Below are 22,757 nucleotides of genomic sequence, written 5' to 3'. Positions count from 1 at the left end.
GCTCTGAGAGGAATAGCATTCTCTTAACTGCTCTCAGCTCCCTTGGGGGAGGGGAAAACTACATTTCCCAGGATTCTTTGGGGTATGGGAGAGGAAGAAGCCATGACTGTTCAATAGGTATTATAGCGCTGTGGTGGTCATGGGGCCCTGAATTTCATTACAGTATTTGGCTGCCGCTGTAATGCAGAACGCCATGTCAGAAACGCATGCCCCTCACCGACAAACTCCTTACAATAATAATTTATTACTTATACCCCGCCCATCTGGCTGGGTCTCCCCCGCCACTCTGGGTGGCTTCCAACACACATCAAACTACATTAAAATATCACAGACTAAAAACTTCCCTAAACAGGGCTGCCTTTAGGTATTTTCTAAATGCCAGGTAGTTGTTTATCTCTCTGACCTCTGATGGAAGGGCCACTACCGAGAAGGCCCTCTGCCTGGTTCCCTGTAGCTTTGCTTCTCGCAGTGAGGGAACCGCCAGAAGGCCCTCGGCGCTGGATCTCAGCGTCCGGGCTGAACGATGGGGGTGGAGACGCTCCTTCAAGTATACAAGACCGAGGCCGTTAAGGACCAAGGTGCCCCCCACCTATAGGGTTGCCAGACTCAATAGAGGACAGGACTTCTGTGCCTTTAATTGCCCTGCTCTCTTTTGAGTCTGGAAACCTTAAAGAGAAACCAGCAGACCCTTTGCTTGGAAATTAAACAAAGGGTCTGCTGGTTTCTTTTTAAGGTTTCCAGACTCAAAAGAGAGCAGGGCAATTAAAGGCACAGAAGTCCTGTCCTCTATTGAGTCTGGCAACCCTACCCACCCAGCCCCACAGCTCCCAAGTGCCTGGCTGGCCACTTCCTGTCCGGCACCTCGTGGGTTAACGCGAACATTCCTCTCTCCTTCTGACCTGAGCAGTGCAGCTTGAGTCCTAGGCTATTCTTTGCGCTCTTGATAAAAGCATGTGAAAGCTGAAGGCCTCACACATTCCTCCATTCAGGGCTTGGCTGCCTGCCTGTAAACTGTCACTCCCTGGCACCCAGGCCAGAGAGGGAGAGAACGGCAGGGAACGCAAGCCAAACTCCCACCAGGGCCAGCTGCACTTAAAACTGCACCCTCCCCATCATTCCCCACCAGGGAGATCAGATCCCTTCTTCCGGCGAGTGGAATAATAATAATAATAATGCTCCGTTTTGGCTCCAGTCAGCATCTTTCCGCAGAAGCCGCCCCCTGTCCCCAAACCTGTGCAAAGGAGAGCGCCTTAACCATCCCTCGGGAACAACTCAGAACAAGCCCCGCTAATAGCAGGGTTGTGCCCTGTTTACGTAAAACTTTTGAGAAAGGCGGGAGACAGGACTGTGTTAAGAAGGTTCCTTGGGATGCCGTGACATTTAATTACCCAGGCCCCACCTGTCCCAGGCCGCAGACTGGCATGGCTGCGCAGCAGGCAGTTACGGCAAGAACATGTTTAACAGCACATCGTGCTTATATTGCGAGGGGATCTTTGCAACCCCTGGGAAGCTTCCGTTCATTAAAGACACAACAAACCAGAACCAAATTAAAACCAGCAACGCCACCAAACCCAGCTCAGTATTGGCCCGTAACACTTTAAAACCACCACCATCATTTTTTTAAAACAACAACAACAACAACCACCCAAATCACCTTATTTTTCTTCTCCTAACTTTATATTGCACGTAAAGGAGCACATTTTAAAAAAATCAATCAATCCCGTGTTAGTGACAATGAAGGTATTTTTAGATATTATATATAAAAAAAACCAGCAATCTGGAAATGGGTGATGGGCAGGCAAAGGAGCCTCACTTCACCAGTCGGATTTGCAGCTGTAAACTTGCAAGGCTCAGGGCTGTTTGAAATTCTGCGCCCCGAGTTTCTTAACATCAAAATTCTGCACTAAGACGACAGACAGGAAGAAGGAGGGAGGATTGGACAAGTACGGGCACACATTAAAGGCAAAGCCAAGAAAGGAGGAGGGATTAAAAAGAATAGCTACAGGGAGCTTTAAGAATCACAAACACAGTGCCAAGATGATCTGGCATTTGCGATCAGTCACAAATGAGGATTGCTCACAAAAGCTTTCCATGGGTTTGTACTTTGCTTTGTACTTCAATTCACTTTCTGCCACTTTTTTTGTTTTTGATTGTTCTTTAGCTTATTATTATTATTATACTCTGTACATCGCCTTGGGCCATAAGCAGGACTGATAGCGACAGCAGATCTGCACTGGCCGGGTGGCCCTTGGCAGATCATCTGTTGTCACAGGTATCCCTTCTGCCCCTAGTTTTTTACACTACGCACAGCAGCAGCAGCAGCAGCAAGCCTTGCTGCTAGCACATCTCCACAATCAGTGGGTGAGGCAGGTGTTTCCATTTGCCATGATCGCAAGAGTGCTGGCCCATTTTATGCATTAAGGCTTCCCTCCAGCCTCGGAAGTGCCCAGCATATACCTCTCAAGTCGCACTCAAGCGAGACCCCACCTGACACAGCCCGAGCTGACAAGGCGCCAGCTGCTCCCGTTGGAAATCGAGAGGCGTCAGGAGCTGAAACAACGCAGGGACGATTTTGAGAACGGACACGCCAGGGCCCTTAGGAAGCTAAAGGAAATGCCATTTCTGATGTGAGACATTACAGCTTCGGGCCGCCTCCGGGTGTCACAATAAAACATGTCCTTTTTTCCCTGCAAGGTTTGGGGAACCTTTTTTTCCCCGGGGGACCTTCTGGGGTCTGCATGGAGTCATGGGCAAAAGCAGAAAGAGGGATGGCTGCGACTTCCACCTCCCAGGAGGCTACATTCCAACCACACCAAAGCCAGAGGTTTCTACATGCACCCATCCAAGCAAGCAAGCAAAAGGGTGTTCTCATAATTCAAGGACATGTCCCGACCCAGGAAAAAGCATGAAAGGAGGGCATGAAACAGGGGTGTGGCCTATGGAGAGTCTGATAAGAGAGGCCTAGACAGGTCTGAGGTTCCACACTCTTGGGTTATTTTAGTGGGAATGAGCCTGTGCATGTTTCAGGCTCACACAATCCCCGCTCTCCTAGGCCTGCATGGCCATGAGTTCAGAAGCTTTCACTACCATTTTCGATTAGTTACAGTTTAGTTAATTTGGGGTGCTAAGGGAGAAGTATTATTATTATTATTATTATTATTATTATTATTACTATTACTATTACTATTTGAATTTATATACCGCCCTATACCCGGGGGTCTCAAGGCTGTTCACAGAAGAAAATCAAGATATAAAACCACAAAACACATAATAAAAATAAAAATGCAACTTTCAGAAAAAGGTACAGCTCATTTGAGCACATCAACAACAAATTTTTATTACGGTCGTAGACCAGCATAAGGAGGGAGGGGTACAATAATTTAAAATCATTTAAAATCTAAACAAAAAACATGTTTTGGTTTTTTTTTATTAAAAAAAACCCTAAAAGGAGTTTATATATATATATATATATATATATATATATATATATATATATGTATGTATATATGTATATATATATGTATATATGTATATATATGTATGTATGTATATAGCCCATAAGAATCCAAAAGAAGCCAAGAAAGTCTAAAAGAAGGGTTAGGAACATCAGACAAGGGTGAAAGAGCGCAAAAGGCTGGTATATATAAGACCACAGCTATCAGTCTACAGAACACTCCAATACGAGTGCTCATTATCGAGCACATCATCATTCCTAACACTACTCTAAGAAATACACAAGTGGTCAAACATTAGTAAAATGTAACAATAGAGCCAAAGCGTACATTGATTTTTCACTACTCTATCTAGGCTTCTAACTTTATTGACTCAAGTACCGAACGTGCTTCTTTATATCCTTCAGCTTCTTCCAACTCTTTTTCATTTTCTAATAGCTGAGCTAGATCTGCATGTGCAGCTTCTAACCTGCGTTGGCAATCAGGAATCATCATTCGAAATTCTTGCAAGATCTCAATCTGTTTTTCAATTGCATAATTTTCAGAATCTTCAAATCTTCTCCTCTTGCTTGTTTTGCTTCTTTTTCATACATAGCCTTTTATTTTGCCAAACGCTTCACTAAGCCCGTTTAGTACCTCTGCTGGGGGAGACACATTGTGCTCCTTCTGAGGTGGGTTGTCCACCTTTGGTCCCCATCCTGCACTCAGCTCTCCCCTGTGGTTCCTAGCTGCTGTCAGCATGCAACAGCGGCCGCACCCAGGAATGGCTTTGACCAGGTGAGGGTAGCCAATGGGTCTCAAACCCTGGATGAGTGGACTTCCCCTGTATGCAAAGACAGGCACTGGTGGATTAAGGAGACGAGACCAACAGCGGGTCCAACAGTCAAGAAGGCATTTTCTGCACATGCTGCAGAGGGAAGTAAGGGGCAGGTGGGGCTTGCCAACCTGGGAAGGTAGCCCATCTAGAAAAAGGAAAACTCTTATCCTATGCTGCCTTGAGAGGAGAAAAGGCTAAGGAGTAAACCCTACATGAATCCGGAGTGGAGTCTCCAAGACGGTTGGATGGCACCTTAGATGCCTCCTTCCAGCAACTCCTGCGGCCAAGCTGGCTTCAAACATATTGCTCTGCTTGGACCACATCAGTCTTGTCATCTGGGCAGCCCAGGACCTCCAGACACACTGCCCAGGCTTTAGCCCCAGGGAGGTCACTTTGGTGCACAGGTGCCAAGTTCTGGATTGAAAAATCCAGGATCAGCAGCACCGCGGCACCAGAAGTCACTTCTACGCATGTCCGGAAGTGCGTAGAAGCGACTTCTGGCGCTGTGGACATTTTGGAAATGGGCACAGCGGCATCGGAAGTTGCTTCTACGCATGTCCAGAAGTGCATAGAAGCGACTTCCGGTGCCAGCGCAGCATCAGAAGAACATGATCGCCGGCAGGAGCTCCGTAATCTGGGGGAATATGGGGTATTTTGCCATTTGGGACACCTGCGGGAAACTACGGGGGTTTCCCGGGGAAAATACGGGGGTTTCCCGGGGAAACTGGGGTACTTGGCAGCTATGCTTTGGTGCTGCTAATTCAAAGGTCTGACTTCACCTCCAGAGACATACTCCATTGTCTCTCGAGACAGACGGATGCCAACAGCAGTTTAGAACCCCAAATTGTGGTTAATCTTAACTGGAGTTGGTTGAATCAAGCAAACTTTATAACCCATGGCTCATGTCCAACAAAGCACAGTTTAGATTAACCAAAGGTAGGGTTCAGACAGCACCATGAGCAGTGATTTATCTGAAAAGGGTAGGAAAGCTTCCAATGTTCCCTTTGCAGCGGAGAGGGGAGTCGCCAGCCAAAGGCTCACATAGGTTTGTTACCATCACAACCCTGCCCACATGCAGATGACGACCAAACACAGCCAACTGAGGCTAAGCGCAACTTACAGTCTAGAGCAGGCATCCCCAAACTTCGGCCCTCCAGATGTTTTGGACTACAATTCCCATCTCCCCCGACCACTGGTCCTGTTAGCTAGGGATCATGGGAGTTGTAGGCCAAAACATCTAGAGGGCCACAGTTTGGGGATGCTTGGTCTAGAGCAGGGCTTACACGGGTTCAAAAACCCTGCTCAGCTATCAAGCTAACTAGGCAGAGCCTATATTGCAGGGTTACCGCGAGGCCAAACAAGGCAGGGAAGAACTATGCATGCTACCACAAACTCCTGGGAGGAAGGGTGGGTAATATATGGCATAAATGGTTTTTGTTTTTTAAAGGCCAAATTCAGTGGTTACTAGTGGTTACGAAACTGCATTGCTACTAGCAGCAGATAACTATGACCGATTAGAGGTGTTTTTTTTTAAAAATCAACTAGGTTACACTTACATTTTACGGCACTTCAGTAACCTCACAGAAGCTTACCTGGGGCTCTCCGCTGCCCATCCAGGTCGAGCTAAAACTTGTTCAGCTTTAACAAGGTAGCAGCATCAGTACCCTCAAACCATCCCCTGGAATTATCCTGCTTCAGCTTTTCTCCTCCAGGCCCGCAAGGCACCAATTTCCCGCATGATGCGTCCTGTGTTGTTTTGCTTTCCGCCCCAGCAACCTCTCCTCTCACATTAACATGGGTGCATGTGCCAAAGCGACTAGGCCGTAGCTGTAAATGCCTCCAATTGCCGGAATCAGATGATGGCAGGTGGGAAAACTATGTTCTGTGTCCTCTTTCCCTCCTCACAAGCAAAATTCCTGCCTGCTATTGAGCGTGGGGCACAGAAGTGATAAGTAGGGTTTCCAGACTCAATAGAGGACAGGACTTCTGTGCCTTTAATTGCCCTGCTCTCTTTTGAGTCTGGAAACCTTAAAGAGAAACCAGCAGACCCTTTGCTTGGAAATTAAACAAAGGGTCTGCTGGTTTCTCTTTAAGGTTTCCAGACTCAAAAGAGAGCAGGGCAATTTAAAGGCACAGAAGTCCTGTCCTCTATTGAGTCTGGCAACCCTAGTGATAAGTGTTCCTATTTGGCTTTAAAGGAAAATGAAATGCAGGCACAGCAGTACGCTACACCAAGGCAGTTTGGATTAAGGCCACACACTCATGCCATACATTTGAAGCTGCTCCAGTTCAGCTGCGGTTTGTTAAGGGTGCTTGGAGTTGTTAGGAGACCCCTCACAGAGTTACAGTTCCCAGAGTGACTGAACCGTCAATTCCTCTTCACAGGGAACTCTGGGAATTGTAGTTCTGCCAGGGGAATAAGAGGCTTCCTATCAACAATCAGCACCCTAAACAAACTACACTTCCCAGAATTCTCTGGAAGAAGCCACGATTGCTTAAAGTGGTATCATAGAACTTTAACAACAACAACAACAACAACAACAAACTTTTATTCATATCCCGCCCTCCCCGGCCGAAATCGGGCTCAGGGCGGCTAACATCAAATATATAACATTAGTATAAAATCAAACAATAACTAAATTGCCTCCTAAAAACAGGTCAAAATCAAATGTTTAAATGTTTGCTGTGAATGGCCTTAGGGAAGACAATACTCTTAGTTTAAGTGTGAACAGGGAGGTTCGTCTGACACTTTCCTTACATATCTTTAGGCACCAGGCAAAAAAACCCCACACCTTCCTCTGCTACCAGGCCTTTGGCTCATTAATATTCTACAGCCTTAAATGTGTTTGTGGCAGAGGGGGTTACTGCTTCGCTGATTCTGTTTTAACTATAGTGGTGCCTCGGTTCTCAAACGTAATCCTTTCCGGAAGACCGTTCGACTTCCGAAACGTTCAGAAAACAAGGCGCAAAGGACTAGCTACAAGTTCAATTGGAGAAATTGAAGAACACGCAGCGGAAGCCGTTCGACTTCTGAGGAGTGTTAAAAAATGGAAGCAATTACTTCCAGGTTTGCGGCGTTCAAAAACTGAAACATTCGGCTTCCGAGACACTCGAAAACCGAGGCACCACTGTATTTATTTGTGCTTTTATCTTGTGAGATCTTTTAATGAAGAGAGAGAGATAAAATAAATAAACTAAATATAGAAATAAAAATATCCACTCAAGAAACTGCTATATTGATGTAGTTGGACCAGAGCTCCCATCAACCCCAGCCACTATGGCCAATGGTCAAGGATGATGGGAACATTTGCAGAGCCACAGGTTCCCCATCCCTAGAGCACCAGATGCTGAGAGCAAACTACAGTACATGGAGGTTTCAGGCTGGTTGCTATCAGAGGCAGAGTGCTGGGTTTGATGGCCCAATGCAACAAGTATGAGGGATCTTCCTCGGGAGTTTTTCCAAGGCCCAAGCATTTCATAGAAGCAACTTAGGGCACTTTGACGGGCTGCCCTTTGGTCCCGAGGGCAGCTTTTAGCACTGCATTTTAAAATCAGTTTTATTGCATTTTAAGGTGCTGGTTTTACGTCTTTCGAAATATATAGTCACCCACCAGAGCCTGAGGAAGTGGACAGGTTTACAAGAAAACACTTGTGAATCACTTGAGGCTCCTTGAAGACTACTTGGAAACTACAACTGCTTCAGAACAGCAGCCAGGTTGTTAACTGGGCCCTGCCATTCTGAACATTTTTCAACAGCGTTCAAAGTTCTTGACTGGCTTCCAATTTGTTTTCTGGGAGCTTATTTTGACCTGTTGCATGTATAATGGCAAAACAACTGAGTGCTGATCCCTTTCGCAGCATAATGGCACAAGAGGAAGGAATTAGCATGCCTGAGGAACCCCAAGCTTCGCAAAAGGATAGGACCAAAAGAGGGGTAATGGAATGGTTGTTGTTGTTGTTGTTGTTTAGTCGTTTAGTCGTGTCCGACTCTTCGTGACCCCATGGACCATAGCACGCCAGTCACTCCTGTCTTCCATTGCCTCCCGCAGTTTGGTCAAACTCATGTTCGTAGCTTCGAGAACACTGTCCAACCATCTCGTCCTCTGTCGTCCCCTTCTCCTTGTGCCCTCCATCTTTCCCAACATCAGGGTCTTTTCCAGGGAGTCTTCTCTTCTCATGAGGTGGCCAAAGTATTGGAGCCTCAGCTTCACGATCTGTCCTTCCAGTGAGCACTCAGGGCTGATTTCCTTCAGAATGGATAGGTTTGATCTTCTTGCAGTCCATGGAACTCTCAAGAGTCTCCTCCAGCACCATAATTCAAAAGCATCAATTCTTCGGCGATCAGCCTTCTTTATGGTCCAGCTCTCACTTCCATACATCACTACTGGGAAAACCATAGCTTTAACTATATGGACCTTTGTAGGCAAGGTGATGTCTCTGCTTTTTAAGATGCTGTCTAGGTTTGTCATTACTTTTCTCCCAAGAAGCAGGCGTCTTTTAATTTCGTGACTGCTGTCACCATCTGCAGTGATCATGGAACCCAAGAAAGTAAAATCTCTCACTGCCTCCATTTCTTCCCCTTCTACATTTGCCAGGAGGTGATGGGACCAGTGGCCATGATCTTAGTTTTTCTGATGTTGAGCTTCAGACCATATTTTGCACTCTCCTCTTTCACCCTCATTAAAAGGTTCTTTAATTCCTCCTCACTTTCTGCCATCAAGGTTGTGTCATCAGCATATCTGAGGTTGTTGATATTTCTGCCTGCAAAAGGGCGTGGCTGGCTTAAACAGGGGAAGTCCATGCTGGATTTTGCTGCAGGTCTCACTGATAAAGCTCTAAATGACCTGGGATCATAAAACCCAAATTGCTGAGGTCTTCTGGTGGACCACATTTGGTCCACCATGAGGTTCAGCTGGCATTTACCCAGACGCCCAACAAGAGATGGGACTTACTTTTGAGTAAACACACACAGCGTTGTGCTGCATAAGTACTTGGCTTTAGCTAGGCTAGGCTAGCTGAAAAATCCATGAGAGCTTCCCCCCCCCCAAGACATTTAAAACTGGAATATGAACGCACGTTTTATCTGACCTTGAGTTTGTGTTTTATTCTTTTAATTGTCTCATTAGCAGCACATCGTTCAGCTCTGGCATGAAAGACACCTTGAACTTTTCAAGTCATAGTAAAATAAAAAAATTCCTTCAGTAGCACCTTAAAGACCAACTAAGTTTTTATTTTGGTATGAGCTTTCGTGTGCATGCACACTTCTTCAGATACAGTGAAATGGAAGTCAGGTAGCCGTGTTGGTCTGGATCGAAGTAAAATAAAAAAATTCCTTCAGTAGCACCTTAAAGACCAACTAAGTTTTTATTTTGGTATGAGCTTTCGTGTGCATGCACACTTCTTCAGATACAGTGAAATGGTACATTTTTTTTGGAATTTTTTAGGAATTTTTTTATTTTACTTCGATCCAGACCAACACGGCTACCTACCTGTTTTCAAGTCATAGAATTCTAAGTCCACAAGCCCATCAAGGAAAGGAGAGTTGGGGGAACATCTGTAAATCTGTGTCTTGTTACCAAGTGTGTGCTGTGGGTTAGGGCCATCATCATCATCATCATTATTATTATATTTGTTACCCACCCTTGACCATAAGGTACCAGGGTGGATTATATCTATATATAAAAATGTAATACAACACAGTAAAACAAATAAAACAACCCTTCCCCAAAATACCATGCAGCAGGGGTGGCCAACTCCGAAGAGACTGCGATCTACGCACAGAGTTAAAAACTGGCAGTGATCTACCCCCTTTTGGGGGGTTCAGGTCAGAGTTGTTAAGCTTTTCTGAGGCAGGAGGAAAGCTCTGTTTTGGGGGGTGAAGGGCTAAAATGTCAAGCATTTTTTAGGGGAGCCAAAGTTGTTGAGCTTCTTTGGAGGGGAGCCAGTGAACTACCACAGACGTCTAGTGATCTACCGGTAAATCACGATCTACCTGTTGCGACGTGCCTGCCATACAGTATACATGTCAAATAAGGTCTTTTTTAAAGGCTACATCAACTCCTTTACAAGTTGAAGAAAACATACCGGTAGCTTTTTTGTAGTGCATAAAGGTAAAGGTAAAGGGACCCCTGACCATTAGGTCCAGTCGTGACCGACTCTGGGGTTGCGCGCTCATCTCGCATTATTGGCCAAGGGAGCCGGCGTATAGCTTCCAGGTCATGTGGCCAGCATGACAAAGCCGCTTCTGGCAAACCAGAGCAGCACATGGAAACGCTGTTTACCTTCCCGCTGTCTGTAGCGGTTCCTATTTATCTACTTGCACTTTGACATGCTTTCGAACTGCTAGGTTGGCAGGAGCTGGGACCAAGCAACGGGAGCTCACCCCGTCACAGGGATTCGAACCGCCGACCTTCTGATCAGCAAGCCCTAGGCTCAGTGGTTTAACCCACAGCGCCACCTGGGTCCCTTTGCTAACTCCTGAGAGGAACCGGAGCCCCAGGGGAGGCCGTTGTATGTATGAAGCTCTGAAGCAAAATCTGCCATAGTAAAAGGGTGGCGCTTGAAGCGAGAACAGGAAGGTGTCAGAGTCGAGAAGAGAACAGTTGTCCCAGTATAGGACCAGCCCTATCATTATGCAGAGTGAGGCGGATGCTTCGGGGGGAGAAATCGGAATTGTCATGAAAAGAAGCACAAATTTATTATTGTCGTAAAGAGGTGGAGAGGCACTTGTGGGACAGTGCCACAAAAAGGGGGGGGAACAACTTGATGGGCCTTTGGCACTAGAGAAAAGGGGAGGGCACTACCTCAGGCAGCAAAATGTCTTGGGCCAGCCCTGACACTGTGACTGCTTTGTCTGAAACTTCCTTAATAAAATATATCACAGTAAGTTGGAAATGACTGGTTTTGGTTACACTAGAAGTGGCACATGAAACACCAACTCGAGTTAAGGAGCAGGACTGAGGAACAATGGTCAATAGCGGGGGGTTATGGGACTTGTAATCCAACATCATCTAGAAGACCAAAGCAGGGCCGTCTTGAGCATATGCAGCGCCGGGGTGCAAAGATCTGCCTGCCGCCGCCCCCCCCCCGGTTGCCCAGAGTTGTTGACCTTTTTTTAGGGAGTTGACACCACACTTATCTCTGCGCAGGAAAAGAAAGAAAACAGGAAGTATAAGGAGCCCAGCGCAACAAACCAGCCCAAGGCATTGGCGACTGAGCAAAGCCGGGCACCTCGTGGCGTAACCAGCGTACGCTGGGCAGGCCTCTCCATGGCCCTATGCCAATCCCAGGCGCGCAGGAGGGTGGAGCCAGCCGGCCGCCTCAGCACCTCGCTGGTTCGGTTGCCCCCAAACTCACGGCGCAGAGCCGATCACAGCAGAAGAGTGCTCTAACCAGCGGGCGGGCTCTTCCTCAGACTCCAACTCTCAGGCCCCGGACTCTCAGCCTGGCACCCCTGAGAGCTAGGCGCCCGAGTGCCCCACACCCCTGCCGCCTATGGTTAAGACAGCCCTGGACCAAAGTTTCGCCACCCCCAAGGATGTCAGATAGCAGTACTACTCTGGAAGGCCCAAAGGAAACATCATGTGCTCATTGTTGTTCAATGCAGACTTAACATTACAAACTTAAACCACCATTAAAGTCTTATTGTTATTCCTTGCCAAAAGGAAGTTGGGGAAATGCGAGCATTTGTGAGGGACCAATACAGTAAAGTGGTGCCTCGCAAGACGAATTTAATTCGTTCTGTGAGTCAATTCGTTTTGCGGAAAATTCGTCTTGCGAATCCCACAGGAATGCATTGGAATTTTTTTTAAAAAAAATTGCCCATAGGAACGCATTAATTGAATTTCAATGCCTTCCTATGGGAAACCGCGATTCGCTAGATGAATTTTTCACAAAACGAATTTGTCTTGCGAGGCAACCTCCGATCACAAAACCCATTCGTCTAGCGAAAAATTCGTCTAGCAGGGCATTCGTCTAGCGAGGTACCACTATATGTCTCTTCTGTATCAGTCTTTACAACCACAGCATGCACAGCATCCAATCGTTTGACTTCCCCATCAAAGGCACACTCATCCACTGTCTTCCGAGACAGATGCCAACAAGTTGGACTAGGTATAAGGTAGCTTCCTACCTGGGACGCGGGTGGCGCTGGGTGTTAAACCACAGAGCCTAGGACTTGCCGATCAGAAGGTTGGCGGTTCGAATCCCCGTGACGGGGTGAGCTCCCGTTGCTCGGTCCCAGCTCCTGCCAACCTAGCAGTTCGAAAGCACGTCAAAGTGCAAGTAGATAAATAGGTACCGCTACAGCGGAAAGGTAAATGGTGTTTCCGTGTGCTGCTCTGGTTCGCCAGAAGTGGCTTTGTCATGCTGGCCACATGACCTGGAAGCTGTATGCCGGCTCCCTCTGCCAATAACGCGAGACGAGCACCGCAACCCCAGAGTCGGTCACGACTGGACCTAATGGTCAGGGGTCCCCTTTACCTTTACCTAGCTTCCTAAGATAATAAATAACCTTTACGCCTTCTTCATTTGCCTTTTCAGTCTAGTTCCTACCTCCCCCCACCCCCACCCCCCGACAGGGGCTAACTAAACCTTCCATCCCAACCTGGACTTTCTGTATTCCATCTTTCTCCTAGTCTGGCTCCAAAATATGGCACCCTGGGCATTGTTAGAAAAATAAGAAAGAAAGAAGGAGGGACTCCAGCTAGAGCCAAAAGGAGCAGCAGAAAGGAGCCTGCAAAGATTTCCATGCCAGCACATTCTCCCAGGAGATTAACAGTGTGCTATGGGGAAAAGGGGAGGGCGATCTTTAACAAAGCTGTTTCCCAAATGAGATTTTACAAAACTACAACAGATGTAGAGGGAAGGAAGAGGGGAACTGGTAAATTATTAACCTGTTTGGCTAATTTGCAGAGAGAGAGAGCGCATACGTTTGTGCAGCAACGCAGAACTTAATACAGATTTCTCGCAAAATACAAAACTAACTTTACTGATCAAGTCCATGCTGCAAATGCAGAGAACACACTTTCATCTTAAAGTCATCTGTGAGACCCCTTACGAGCATTCAGTAGCTGAGAAAGAGGAAACATTCCCAGATCTCCTGCATGCGTTATCTGTACTGGAGATCTAATATAAAGTATTTGGCTTCTTTGACACGCTTCCTTCATCCGGAACTAGCAGCTCCCACAAACACCTTACTGTGATTCATTTTGTCACTGGTGCCAGGAGCTTGTGGCTGATGTAGAAAAATGAGAGGGAGCCAGCGCAGAGGCTTAAGGAGATAAAGGGTGATAGCGACGGGATAAGAGTGATGAATTTAGCAAAGATATTACAAACTGTGCAACGGAAGGCCTCCCATCACGTCTCTGGCTACTGCAGACTGACAGGTGCTTTCCATCTGCTGCCTTCTGTGATTCCTTTCCCTGTCCTGTGATTGAGGTACATCAGAAACTTAAGCAAGCCTTAATCTCTGCACATGCAGGTACTTCCTTGCTTGCCACTGGAAATCCTTCACCCTCAGTGTGAGGATTGTTCGCATATACAGTGGTACCTCGGTTTATGAACACAATTGGTTCCGGAGGTCTGTTCATAAACTGAAGCGTTCATAAACTGAAGCGAACTTTCCCATTGAAAGTAATGGAAAGTGGATTACAGTGGTACCTCTACTTACGAATTTAATGCGTTCCATTACGCACATTTGTAAGTCGGAAAAAATTGTACGTCGAATCCCATAGGAATGCATTGGGAGAAAAAATTCATAAGTCGAAGCAACCCTATCTAAAAATTCGTTAAGTAGAATAAATCCTATCTAAACCGCATCCAAGATGGCGGACCGGAGATCCATTCATAAGTAGAAACATTCGTAAGTAGAGGTACCACTGTAATCTGTTCCAGATGGTCCGCGGAGTACTTAAACTGAAGCGTTCATAAACTGAAGCGAACTTTCCCATTGAAAGTAATGGAAAGTGGATTAATCCGTTCCAGACGGGTCCGCGGAGTACTCAACCTGAAGCATACTTAACCCGAAGCATGGGTGTAATTGGTTCCGGAAGGCTGTTCATAAACTGAAGCGTTCATAAACCAAGGGCGTTCGTAAACTGAAAATTCGTAAACCAAGCTGTTCATAAACCGAGGTTCCACTGTATGTGAATGTCCTACCAGCGGCATTCAATCGGAAACATTGCTGGTTGTCAGAGAGCTATTTCAGCTATAATGAGATCACCTTGTGAGTTTCAGGTGGGAGATAAAAAGCACCAGAATGAACACACGAACATCTCAGTGTCAGGTGCTTGGTCCATCTAGGTTGGTTTTGTCCACACTGATGGCTCTCCAGGGTCTCAGACACTCGCCTTCCCCAGGCAAAGTACGTGAAGCTCCTCCCCAAGATATCACAGTATCTCGGACTTTTCATAGAATTGGAAGAGGGTCATCTGGTCCAACCCCCTGCAATCTGTTCCCCAAAATGGGGCTCGAATGCACGACCCTGAGATTAAGAGTCTCATGCTCTACTGACTGAGCTATCCCAGAGCATCAGTTGGGAGCACACCCTAACTATTTTAATGCTCCCATGAATTAGTCATGGCCAAAATGGCCCATTCGTGTGCTGAGGAGGGTTTTCCCTCGCCTCGCCCATTTCAGACAATAAATAAATAAATACCCCCCACCTCACTGCCTGATTTATTATGAGTGAACAAGGCACACAGGTAAGCAAAATACAAGTGGGTGCCCCATCACATTTGCCTCAACCCTCCATCAAGGTCTTCCTCAAAGCTGTTTCTGAACTTTCAGCTTTCCCCTCTATTCAGACCAGTTATTGATAAGAAATACATTGGAAAACACAAAGAAGCAACTCCTAGCTGGGCTTGATTTACAACACAGAACACAACTACTTTGTATTATTATCACAGGACACCCAGAAAAGTATCAAACAACACAGCGACGTGAGAACATGGATCATTCCCAAAAAATAATTCTAAACCAGCCTCTTAAATATGAAGCGTGTATACAAACTCCATGAGAGGTGAGTAATCTCCTTTATGTGAGGTCTAATTTGAGACAAACATACTCTCGTCTTCTCACACAAAGAAGCCTTTCTCTTTTCTGATCTTTCGTATTTGTTTAAAATCCCTGTTCACAACAATATGTTGTGGAGAACCAGAGAGCAGAATAGCCAATATTCTTGGAGAGAGGCATGGATACTGTTTCTGGTTGTATACACACACACACACCCAATTTTTATTATTATTTTGATACTATGCTATACTGTACTCTGTTACAATGCACTGACATGTTTACATGTTCCTTTGATTGTCCATGAATCTTTCCGCGGCACTTGCCACACCCTTTAAGAACCACTGCAAACCTTCCCACACAAACCTGCCATGTGCTTTCTTTTTCTGCAAGGCCATTTGTACACCTCGAAAGCAATGCAGAACTTTTAACAGTACAGATAGCTGCTGCAAGTACCTGCCGTGTGTTTGGGTAGCCTGCGGCCTATTTTACAAACATTAGAGAGCACCCAACACATTCAAGGCCACCCAACGATGCAAAGGGAAACTGGCCTGGGTTTCCTGCAGAAGGTGAAAGTTCTCCGGCACAAACAAGGCTTTGCTGCTTTCCAGTGCCAGGGCTCCAGAAGTGCCATGAATCTTTAATGCCCATGCTTTTTAAAAAAGCTGTTATGTAATTTTCTTTTTAGGATGACAACCAGAGATGTTGGCCTTGAATGCACACACCAAAACCTCCAGCCTCTCAGCTATTCTTTTTTCCCAAGTATTCCAAAACGTTTAAGACCCCTGCAGCACCTTAAAGAGGAACAAATTTCTGGTGGAATAAACCTTTGTGGATTCATGCCCTAGTACAGGCATCCCCAAACTTCGGCCCTCCAGGTGTTTTGACCTACAACTCCCATGATCCCTAGCTAACAGGACCAGTGGTCAGGGATGATGGGAATTGTAGTCCAAAACATCTGGAGGGCCGAAGTTTAGGGATGCCTGCCCTAGGAAAACACCCATGCGTGTGTGTTCCTGCTTTCACCTTTTTAACCTCAACTTTGAAAGCAATTCTTCTCTCTACTATGGATGCACTGTATACCCCACACCTCATGACCCTCCTGTTGTCGCTGGACTCCAACTCCCATCAGCCCCATTCAGCATGGCCAATGGTCAGGGATGATGAGAATTGTAGTCCAACAACATGCAGAGTCTCCCTCTCAATCTGGCAGTAAGAACAGGTTGAAAAATGGAACCAACAGAGGGGAAAGCGTTCTCTCTTGCTGGAGATCTTCAAGCAGATGCTGAACCACCATGTGCTCAAAAGTTTGCACCGGCTGCCCATATGATACTGGGCCAGGTTCAAGGTTCTTGGGTCAATTTACAAGGCTCTTAACAATTTGTGGGCCCAATTTTACGGAACTCTTTCCAGGTGAGGTCAGACAGGTTCCCTCCCTATTGAACTTCCAGCGCCATTATATTATTATTATTATTATTATTATTATTATTATTATTATTATTATTATTCCAGCAGGCGATTTAACTGTTTTTTATATATATTTTTGTATTGTGTCTTTGTAAACTGCTTTAGAGACTACTGTAGTTAAGTGGCATATAAATTGTTTAAATAAATGAATAAATTGCAAGCACGCATAAGCCAACGGTTGGGTGTTCCCTGATCACACTACAAAGGGAAAAGGTAAGGTAAAGGACCCCTGGACAGTTAAGTCCAGTCAAAAGCGACTATGGGGTTGCGGCGCTCATCTCGCTTTTCAGGCCGAGGGAGCCGGCGTTTGTCCACAGATAGCTTTCCAGTCATGTGGCCAGCATGACAAAACCGCTTCTAGCGCAACGGGACACCGTGATGGATAATAATAATAACAACAAACAACAACAACAACAATTTATTATTTATACCCCACCCATCTGCCTGGGTTTTCCCAGTCACTCTGGGTGGCTCCAAAGAGAATTAAAAGCACAATAAAACACCAAACATTAAAACCTCGCTAAACAGGGCTGCCTTCAGATGTCTTCTAAAAGTCAGATAGTTGCTTATTTCCTTGACATCTGATGGGAAGGTGTTCCACAGGGCGGGTGCCACTACTGAGAAGGCCCTCAGTGCACGCAAACACTGTTTACCTTCCCACCTATTTATCTACTTGCACTGCCGTGCTTTCGAACTGCTAGGTTGGCAGGAGCAGGGATAGAGCAACAGGAGCTCAGCCCGTCGCAGGGATTCGAACCGCCAACTCTCTGATCAACAAGCCCAAGAGGCTCAGTGGTTTAGACCACAGCGTCACAGAAAAGGACTTTTGAGAAGCCGGACAGATGGATGCATGGGGCATCCATAACCTTCAATGTCCATGTTGCACATCAGATTATGAAGACACTTGCTTAGAAAAACCTGGTCTTAGTCCTATGGACGCTTTCTTTCTTGCTGCAAGAGACTAACACGGCAACCCTCTGTGATTGCAAACCTACGCAGGGAGACCACAGAACCAAATATAGTATTCCAAAGCCTTCATTCGTACACATGGTTATATTGGGGCTCCTTGTCTTTTCTTCCCACACCCATGCACCCAGTGACTTAGCCTCTGCTAAACGAATGAAACAAAATCTCGGCACCACCCACTTGACCCCAGTAAATCCAAGAGCCAACAACCAGCAGCAGCGTTGCCAGATGTCCTTCATTTAAAGGAATGTTCCTTCCTCTCCCCCAAGCCAACCCGGCTCAGCGTCCCATGGAAGTGGTCCATTATTTCTGGACTTTTGACCCAGCAGCGCTGTCAGCTCGATTGGAAATGCAGTTAAGTGGCTTGGGGGCGCAGATGCCCCCAAAGCCCTCAACAGACGATGGGGCGACAATAGGATTTGGCCTAAAAGAAAAGGCAGTGGTTTAACAAAGCCACCAAGCCCAGCCTCTGCCCGGAGGAGAGGGGGAGAGAGAGAGAGAGAGAGAGAGAGAGAGAGAGAGAGAGAGAGGGCATCCCCTCCTCCCCAAATCTTCAGGGACTCTTCCCATTTTTCTCCAGTGCAGGGGGTGACATCTGCTGGCAAACGGTCACACCACAATGTGTTACATTTGCTCCTCTGCAGGCAGCGCAAGGTGATGAAAGTGGCCGTCTGCCACAGCTGTTGGCGAAGAGAGTCTCGATTCTCCCCCCTCTCTTTTGATTCACATCTGACACACTTGCAAAGGAAATCTCCTGGCAACCCACCCACAGCGCAGGCAACGCTGTCCTCCCCAAAGCACGAATTCCCCTCTCTCTAGGTCAGCCACAGCAAAGTTTGGCAACTTTTCCAAAGAAACACAATTATTTTGTACTATGAGTCCACAACTAGTAATATTTATTGCCAGGGCAGATTCCCAAGTCTACACTGCTAAAGGAGGAGGGCTGGTCCTTTTGGGGAAGAATTGGCTTTTTTATAAAAGAGGGGAGGGTTTCACGTCTCAGGTTTTCTGTAATATCCAGTAGCTAGAGGGCCGGTGGGAAAGGCAAAATCCCACTAGCTGTCCCAGCAAGGGGATAGTTGGTTTTCTTAACCCCCCACCCTGAAAACAAGCCCAGTTATTCCAAACTGAAAGGGAAGCGTTCCCTGTCGTATTGATAGATTACATACCCACCGGGTGCGCTAATGGTAATAATGACTCCTTTACGGGGAAATCCCAACCACGTCCAGCCCAGAAGCTCTGCTGGATTAAGATCGGAGGAAGGGCTGTTGCTGAGTGGGCAGAGCATCTGCAGTGTCAGCAGAAAGTCCCAGGTTCAGCCTCCAGGAACTCACAGGTTCACTCCCCAGAGTGGGATTGTCCAGCGTCTGAAATTCTGGAGAGCTACTGCCATTTGTTGCAGACAACACTGAGCTCAACTGGCCACTGGGCTGACTCAGCAGAAGGCAGCTTCCTATGTTCCAGTGGGGTTTACTCTCAGGTTAAGTGGCGCTTGGATGGCAGCCTCAGTTGTGACCCAAACGGGGGTCAGGGGAAAAGAAGGACCCCCCCCCCGCTTGCTTTTGCCACTTTCCTATCCTTTTTTTAAAAAGATAATATTTTATTGGGTTTTCTGCAAGTGCAACAAACATCGCAAATGAACAAAAGAGAAGAAACGCTAACAAATACTACAAGAACAAATTATAAAAAGAAAAAGAAAGCCATATTCTTATTCTGACATCTGATGAATGAACACAAAGGCCTCCACTGTCAGAGGCTGCATGACACAGAATTCCGGTTGCTGGGAATCACAGGTGAGCAGTGCTGTTGTGCTCCTGTCCTGCTTGGAGGTTTCCCACAGGCACCTGGCTGGCCACTGTGAGAACAGCTTGGCCCTGCAAATGCCCTTCCCCTTTTTTTTTAGCCATAAACATCTGCCTCTGGGGGGGGGGACCTGATCCAGACTGGGACCAGAGCCTGCGGGAGACAGGGGTTTAACCCAAGCCACAATCCCGACCCCGCCAAATAAAAAATAAAAAAATCCAGAAGGGGAGCTCCTGTGTGTGAATTATAAACTCTGTTGATAAATGAATCTGTCTTTAATGAACAACTTCTAGCATGCTTGCAAAGCACACACAGGTTTGATTCCGAATTAATTGCCATGTAATAACTACCGTTTGCCCAGGATACTGTACATAAATTTTTTACTACCTCATTAACATGCACAGAGGGGGAGAGAGGGTGAATCATCCCATTCGCCTCTTTGATTGGGATGAGCACAAAAGGATGGTCAAATGGGGAACTATACCCAACAATTAAGTGATTTTAAGCACACGATTGTTGGGTGTTTTTTTTTACTCAGAAACCGCCAACTCTGCAGACAAAGTTCTTGCACGCCATCAAATCTGGGCATGCTTAGCCTAAAAGTTGGGAAGAGGTGAGAGTGCAAACTGAGATCTTCTTTACTTGCACTGAACATCTCCGAGAATCTTGTTGCTAACAGATCACAAGAAGGGTGTGCATGTGCGTAATAATGTACACAGAGAGGGACACTCCCTGTTCAAAACACAGAGCAAAAATCGCTGGAACTTTTGCAGGGCTATCTTCCGTCTCCCCTTCAGCAGGACTTTCCCTCCCTAAAGCCCTTCAGCCTCTCCCTCTAAGCATGCACATGGGCAAAAAAGTACACCAGCTATTCTGTCGTCGTCCCCCCATTGCGTGCCCCCAACTCCCCATAATATAGACAGGTTTCAGAGAGGAGCATGGGGCTCTCCCCGCATCCACCCCACTTCTCCCTCCTTCTGGTAAGCAGGTTTCGTGTTTCTTCCAGAGCTCCCAGTGGGACAAACAAGCACCTCCATCTGAACAAAGGAGGCAGAGGGGGTGGGACCAAGTCCAGCCCTCGAGTGCTCGGAGGGGAAGGGTCTCTGCTGCTGCTGCTGCCACTGCTGGATGGCTCTCCTCTCCCCCTTCTTCCTCCACCAGACAAATGGGACAGGGAGATGGGGGCCACTCTAGAGGGCTATGATGGCTGAAACCGAGAGATTCCCAAGGAACACTGCTGGTCTCTTTGGAGGGAAAAGTCCAGCCAAACCCATCTTCCCTTGGCAAGGCTTAAAAGTGGCAGAAAGGCGCCCTTACACACACACCCCTCTTGCTAAGCTGCCGGGGTGGGGCTGCAAGCGAAATGGGGGGGAGGCGAGCGGGCAGGCAAGAATAAAAGGGTCATTCTGGAAGGCCGGAGGCTCTCCTTGTAAACACACCTCGCTCTCCCGGGGACGCAGCGGCCGGCCAACTCACACACAGACGCACAGATGTGTATACAAGTGCTCCTCAGTGCCCGGCGAGGGAGGCGACGCCGGCCCCCCATCCCACCCCCCAAACCAGATCGGCGGCCTCCCAAATAAGTTCCGAGGGACCCGGCCCAGCAAACCGCCCAAACCCGATGCCCTTTTGCGCGGCGTAGAAAAGTTGCATTCAAAAGCCGCGTGCGCCGCCTCGATTGCGCCGGGAAAGGGAAGGGAAGGGAGGGCAGGGGAAAATGAATGAGCGCCGGAGGGGAAAACTTGGGAAGACGAGGTGCAGAAAATGAAACTGGGGGGGGGAGAAAGATGGGGAGGGGGAAGGGCTCTGCGCGATCCCCCTTTCCACCACTCTCAATGCAAAAAATATTAAGCACACATACCACAAAAGCCCACTTTCCCTTCTTTTCTTTTCTTTTCTGCTGCTGCTGCCGCTTCTCCCAGCCCGGGCAGAAGCCACCAGGTCTCGGAGGGAGCGTGCAAACAAAAGAGAGAACGCAAATTTAGCCGGGGGTGAGGTGGGAAAAGCAAGTGAGCAACTCACCCAAAATGCCATCTCCGGCGAAAGTGGACCGGGGAAGAAGCGGAAGAGAGCAGGGGTGGTGGATCGAGTCGTCTTCTCCCTTCTTGATCCAGGACAATAATAAGGGACGTTAAAGCAGTTAAGTAGCAGAGCCTCTTCCGCGCACAGCACTCTTTTGCACCAGCTGCAGCCGCCAGGGTCCCCCGTCACCTTCGCGTTGGGTGTGTGTGTTTCTGTGGTGTGTGTATGTGGGGGGAATTCCAACTCCCGGGATCGTGCCTGTGTCAACAAGCCCCCCCACGGTTATCCCTCCTCTTCCTTGGGCGATCGGGCTGCGCGGAAAAGGCACGGCTCCTCCAGGCACGCTGCCGCGGGGCGCCCCAGTCAATCCGTCGGGTTTCCTTGGAAGAGAGTGCGGCGCGCGCACTCACACGCGCACAAAAACCCGGGAGGGCGACGCGGCTGTTTGCTGCTGCTGCTGCTGTGTGCGCAAAAGTAGTTCTGCGGCCGGCCCGCCGCTAAGCAAACAAGGAGGCAAGGCGAGGGAGCCCCTGCTGAGAGCGAGCGGCTACTGCAAAAAGAGAGAGAGAGAGAGAGAGAGAATGAAGGGCGGACAAAAGCCAAGCCAAGCCCCCAGAGCTGCTCCTTCTCTCTCTAACCCCCACAACTCCGCAACGCCCCGCCTGGAATGGTACACAGCGCTGAACCCAAGTGGGGAGATCCCTTTGGCAACATAAGGCGGACCCAGGAGACCACCGCGCTGCCTGGGACTTTATTAATCCCCGGCACGTAGAAAGGGTAAGACAGGAGCGCATGGGACGCCATGCGTTCGCCCAGCTCTCCAGCCAAGCCAGGCTTAGGAGTTTTGTTCGTAGGTACTGTAAGTTTAAGAGGGGACCCGTCGCCACCCAAGACGAGGCCCGCGTTCAGTGGATAGGATCGGGTCAGGTGCCCCCCGCCCTTCCCCAAGTGTTGGATGCAAATGATGCAGACTTAACTGGACGCGCAGGAGACTCTCAATTTACACGGGGCACCAACACCGCATATAGCCAAAACACATTGGGTTCAATGGCGTGGGTGGGGTTACCAAAGTCCCCCCAGATGGACGGGCTCCTTTCCACCCCCTTAAAAAATTTTTTTGCCAGGCACATAAAGGTGAAGATGTTAAATGTGCCTAAGTTGCAAGTTACATGTGTGCCTGTGTATTATTAAATGTGCTTTGAAATGTGGTAAGCCAGCCC

General features: G+C 47.7%; 1 protein-coding gene across 1 annotated transcript in view; it reads right to left on the bottom strand.

The window, feature by feature from the left end:
• PLXNB1 (plexin B1) overlaps window positions 1–22,093 on the bottom strand; it is a 136,585-nt gene extending 114,492 nt beyond the window's left edge. Inside the window, 1 exon segment of the mRNA XM_060271238.1 lies at window positions 21,538–22,093. The gene's annotated coding sequence lies outside the window, so the exon portion shown is untranslated.
• Window positions 22,094–22,757: the final 664 nt, after the last annotated feature.

This window comes from Zootoca vivipara, chromosome 2 (genome assembly GCF_963506605.1).
Source record: "Zootoca vivipara chromosome 2, rZooViv1.1, whole genome shotgun sequence".
In the NCBI taxonomy this organism is placed as follows: Eukaryota; Metazoa; Chordata; class Lepidosauria; order Squamata; family Lacertidae; genus Zootoca; species Zootoca vivipara.
This window is presented reverse-complemented; position numbering and strand designations above follow the sequence as displayed.